Genomic DNA, 6,000 nt, shown 5'->3' on the forward strand with positions numbered 1-6,000 from the left:
GAATGTTGAGGCAAGGTAGGACAATCGTCTTTTCCATTCATACGCTTCTTGTTTCTGTTTTCAAAGTGTTTGACAGTAGGCCAGGTGCACCATGGCCCTGCTCATAATCCTTTATAGTGCTACAGGCAGATGGGTGAGCTCCCAGCGACTGGGGGTTCTGGTCACAGCGATAGGCACTGACTGGCTCAACCAGACTTAAACCTTTCACCTTGCACTACGTGGATTGTGTTTGTAAGGAAAACCAAGATTAATTTTTCATTAGAGCCCATTTTGTTATACAAGATAATACTTGAATGAGCTGTAGCTCCCTCTCACAGTAATATTTGAGATGTTCCACTGCTGAGTAAAATGCCTTTCTCCAGGACCGTATTCTGAATTTAAACGACAACGCTTTTTGTTCATTTAATTCAGATACTCCAGCTCCATGACGAAAAGGTTTGCAGGAAATGATTTACCTAAATGTTCTGGTACTCGCTCGCTGATTCCTGGGGGAAGAAACGTCAGGTGAATAGTGCTCTGCAGTCAGTATGTCCTGCCCATATCTTCAGGGTTGGAAGAATTACTGTCCAAAACACCTCAGCAGTCACAGCTATTGGGAACAGATATATACAGGTAGGTTATTCCTTGTATTGACAGTTCCATTTCTGAGTCAAGGGCCTATTTTAATGTTACTTTTTGAAACATATGGGCAGCATATCATCTCCATTCCTATCTGAACCTGGTAATAGCTGAACTTTCATCTTTCTAAATTCCTGTCTTTCTAACTTTACATCTTTCTAGTGGAATGAACAAGCACACTGAAACTATTTATGAACTTTAGATCTCATCCTGACCTGAAGACTTTGTCCCTTTGCTATTTCTGGCAGTGCAAGGGCTTTTTGGGTTTATTAGTTGTCATTTGTAGTACCTGTTAGTGCTCTTTTAAGACGTTTTTCATAGCATCAGCCTTAAAGCACTCTGTATCCTTGTTTTAAGCCTTACGTTAGTGATTTTTTATGCCCAGTATGGTTTCCATTTCTTGCAGGTTACAAATGTGAGCCATACAACAATCCTGATTTTTTTTTTCTGAGCATTACTAATGAAGACTCAGCTGCTGTGGCCCTGAAAAATGCTCTTATGACAGTCCTTCTGGTAGGACAAGATGGCTTCTTTATCATAAAAGCATGTTTCACAGCTTGAGGATAAGCAAGAATAATACTTTATTTGCAAGATGGTAATTACCTCCATCAGAATTATAATAATATTTTGGTTAAAGTTTCTGAGGCTGGATTAGTTATAATGCACATTTAGAGGATACTTGTAGAAAATCTGTATGAGATTTATACAGACAGCTGTAAATAAACTGTCACAACAAGCAGGTATCATAAGTAAAGATGAGACCTGTGAGAGAATTATTTTTGAGGATTTCTCCTCTCCCTTATGTTTGCAAGCATTTTAAAGCCTTCCAGCATATCAGCTTCTGCTTTCTCATGAAAAGAAGAAAAGAATTTGCATTTGAGATTTGGAATTTTTGAAATTTTATATTTGCATTCTCTTCAACACCCCAAAATTGTTACAGAACTTAGAAAAAAATCTTCACCTTGCCATTCCAGTATTCCACTGAAATACTGCAGAATATTTCAAGATATTAAAACATGATGTCTAATTCAAGAATCAGGTCAGTTATTATTAAAATAATTAAACTGAAGCAGATATTCAAGCTTATATTTCACAGCTTGCAACCATGAGTACTTGTGGATAGAACTAAAGCTTGACTGCTTGGCTAAGAGCTGCTAAGACTATAGTATATTACTGTGTTTTAACCTCCTAAAGAACTCAGGGGAATATCTTCATGTCTGGAACATAAGAAGTCCTGTATTACATTTTTGATAGCTGAATCGCATGGTTTATCCTATCAACTATGTCCAACATCATTAGAGATTATACCCAAGAGAAATATGTGCTGTGTTAAAGACAAACAGTTCATTTCTTACATGTGCAGCTTCCTTGATAGTTGTAGTAACCACAAACCACTGAGGCATAGAGAGAGGATAATGTGGCTTTATGAATTCCTTATTCGCATCTCATTTAAGCTTCTGTCTCATGCAATTGCCCCAGTCTCCGCTGATTCCTTCCTTTGTGCAGGAGGCGACAGAGCTGTGAATCCAGAAAAATAGCAGAGCTTTCATGAGTACTTTCATGAGATCTTCCATCGTGACTGTTTTCTTGAGAATGGAATTAGAATTTGCAGGCCAAGGCTCAAACATGTACCTCTGAGAATGCACCGTCATTCTTGGTGGTAAAAAAACTACCATAAAATACAAAACTGTTCAAATCTTTCTGCTGTGTTTTGTATTTACAGTTTTGATTCATCTAGGATTTCAGTTCAGATTTTATCCTTCCAGAACATTCAGAACTGGGATGCTATTTACAAGTAAATAAAAAGACAGCTCACACTATGTTCTAAACATTTTGATACATATGAATTCAGGATTCTTGCTTACCTAATCACTAATTATTGTATTGCTTTGACAGTACAATGTAGTGCTGCTGGGGGAAAAAAAGGCTTCAGAGTACAAAAACTGCCAGAAAGTGTTATGTACCTTTAGTTTACTTAACATTTTTCTTTTTTAAGCAGAAGGAAACAGTGAGGAGGTAACAGTCATACGATTGTTGGAAAGAAATTGGCAGGAAAAAGTACTCCAGGTCCTTGTACTATTCAGAAACAAAATTGGAAGCAGAGAAAATGTTGCTAGCGGAAAAAAAAACATCAGCCCAGAATTTAAAATTAAAATAAATAAAAAAAAAAAAAAAAATCATGTTCAGTACTTCATTCAGTCATCAGTCCAGTAGGTGTGCTGGTGCATATTTAAAACCTTGACAGGCAACTCACAGAACTCTACAGCCCAGGTCGTTGTAGCTGGGGGTCCTGGTGGACAGCAGGATGACCATGAGCCAGCACTGTGCCCTTGTGGCCAAGAAGGCCAATGGCATCCTGGGGTGTATTAGAAGGGGGGTGGTTAGTAGGTCGAGGGAGGTTCTCCTGCCCCTCTACTCTGCCCTGGTGAGACCTCATCTGGAATATTGTGTCCAGTTCTGAGCCCCTCAGTTCAAGAAGGACAGGGAACTGCTGGAGAGGGTCCAGCGCAGGGCCACAAAGATGATGAAGGGAGTGGAGCATCTCCCTTATGAGGAAAGGCTGAGGGAGCTGGGTCTCTTTAGCTTGGAGAAGGGGAGACTGAGGGGTGACCTCATTAATGTTTATAAATATGTAAAGGGTGAGTGTCACGAGGATGGAGCCAGGCTCTTCTCGGTGACAACCAATGGTAGGACAAGGGGCAATGGATACAAACTGGAACACAGGAGGTTCCACTTAAATATGAGAAGAAACTTCTTCCCAGTGAGGGTGGCAGAGCACTGGAACAGGCTGCCCAGGGGGGTTGTGGATTCTCCTTCTCTGGAGACATTCAAAACCCGCCTGGACGCCTTCCTGTGTAACCTCATCTGGGTGTTCCTGCTCCGGCAGGGGGATTGGACTGGATGAGCTTTTGAGGTCCCTTCCAATCCCTAATATTCTGTGATTCTGTGGTCCTCAACATTTCAAGAGTTATAAATGAGATCACACAGACTGTGTTTCAATCTGAAAATAACATAAATTTCTGTATATAACGGTGGCTTCTGAGAAGGGAAATAATCAAATTAAGTTCAACTACTCACATTTTGAACAGACTTGGACATGGTAGTGCACAAATAGTATTTACCTAGAAATCCCTAAAGTTTTCTTGCATTATACTATTTGTTTTAGCAGGTGGCCACCTATAAGAATGCATTTATGCAAAACAAACACCTCTTCCTGCACTGTGCAATACCTACTCTCTATTTCACTGTGCAGAGAAGTTCACATCCCGCCTGCATGCCACATGTGTCTGTGCGACCAGAGCAAATCCCAGAGCTGCTGCCCAGGAAGAACTTCTGTTGATCTCAATGACAGGTGAGACTCTGCTGCTCCTATGCACACCACTTTTTAGTTTGTTTGCTCCCAGTGATTTTAAAGAGATTTCCCACACGTTAGTGAACTGACAGCAGCACAATCTAGCTGACAAACTGTTAGCTGAGCTCTGCAATGACATAGTCAGATCTATAAAATTCTATACTTCAGTTGCATGAGCAGAAATTACAATAGCAGTCATGTCAGACTTCACCGCCACACTATAGGCTTTAAGTTATGATTATATTTTTCTCTTTTTATCCAGCATTCTACCATTCTACTTTCCATGTATATCTGGATCAGAAGAAGATAGGACTAATAAATTGCTTAAAGCTGATCGCTCACGGCAGACTATTTTCTCGTACATTGGAAAAACTCAAATCGGCAGTGGGTGCTAAAGCCAACCTTTCCTTATGCAAGATAAAAGTTAGAACAGCACAATGGCAGAGATGAGAATTTTCCTTTCTTTCTCTCCACTAGAGAGGCACACATAACAAGCTGAGAGAAAAGCAGAAGTGTAATAATAAATAAAACCTTGGTTCTCTCCTTTTGTTTGGGCACTGACTAGTACAATCAGACCACTTGCACATGCTGAGAAATGGATACATCATCTGTAAAGTTGCTATAACATGTACCTGCATGAACAAGGAAACCAGGAAAAAAAATACAAGTGATTAGTGGGAGAAGGGAAATGAGTCCAGAATCCCTGGGGTTAAAAGGCTTTGAGTATGTGTGTGTGTCTGTATGCTGATACTATGGAGATCCTTAATAATTGCTTTGTAAAAGCTTGACCTTGTGACAAGAATTAGACTCTCAGGGATCTCATAATACCCCAAGGTCCTGACTTGTTTCTCACCATCTCTTCCATCTCCCCACCCTCATTAGGGGTGGATTTTACCAGCATTCTTTGAGAGGCACACGGTTCATTAAGCCTTTTTTTGTTAATCTGCTCCAAATTGGTCTTGATATGATCCTTGCTTCCCACTGCAATTGGCTTAGGAGCTGAATTATCCCTGACATTTGCTCCTTTCGGCAGGATCTTAGCGATGGGGTACCACGGATCGAGGGGTTTATGGTATTATGGTTCATGCATCACTCGGGCTTAAAAATGACAGAACAGCCTGATACTATTGTTTTCCTGAGATTTTTGCCATTTGAACTTAAACAATTGTGATGTACAGAATTTAATAATTCTGATTATATCACTAACTTGACTGAAAATGTAATTTTGTGTATGAAAATTCCTGATCCAGCTTGCTTACCCTTGACAGTAAGAGATTTAATCTGGGCTCTAGGAAACTTTAAAAGACTTACTTATGGTTAGGCTTCATGTGAAATTATTCAATCTGGTTAAAGATTTTACTTTTAAATCTTCTGTCTGAACCACTTTAAAATAATTAAAAATAAATCACAAGCTGAAGGTTGTTACTTTCTAAAGATGTACTATAATTAGTTTGAGTCGACTTGTTTGAAGGAAGCTTTATGAGAATAATAATCTTACAAGCTCCTGCTTTTAAATTTTATTGCTTTCACTACAGAAAGTTGTGCTGGGTTGGCAAAAGTAAGATTTTATATTTTCAGTGCCAGTAACTGAAAGTAGTTCCTTGTTCCTTGCAATGAATGCTCCGTTTGCTGTAACTAATAGCACAGCATTGCTAAATAGCAGAGGTTTTATGTTTTCAGCAAACCAGTGTTCTCATGGGAAATGCTTTTCCCCCCCCAAAACCTGCCTATCTCATGTGAGAGTCTCATTTCTGACTTGCTTAGTTTGAACATTCTTTTCTTTCATTGCCTAAATCACAACTTTTCCATCTGTTTGACTGGCTGTTACAATCTCCCAGCTATAGATTCTGTTCCTAGCAAGCACCTGATGTTATTGCCACATAACAGGCAAGAACAGGTATTAAAAGATGGGTTCAATATAACTAAGATTTCTGAAAGAGCCCTCACTTCTATCACAGGCCTTACTGTAGCTAAATAATAGGTGCACCTATACAGCACCTATAGATTACAAGTGACAGATCTGATACACG

Source organism: Caloenas nicobarica, chromosome 4 (genome assembly GCF_036013445.1).
Source record: "Caloenas nicobarica isolate bCalNic1 chromosome 4, bCalNic1.hap1, whole genome shotgun sequence".
NCBI classification, from domain to species: domain Eukaryota; kingdom Metazoa; phylum Chordata; class Aves; order Columbiformes; family Columbidae; genus Caloenas; species Caloenas nicobarica.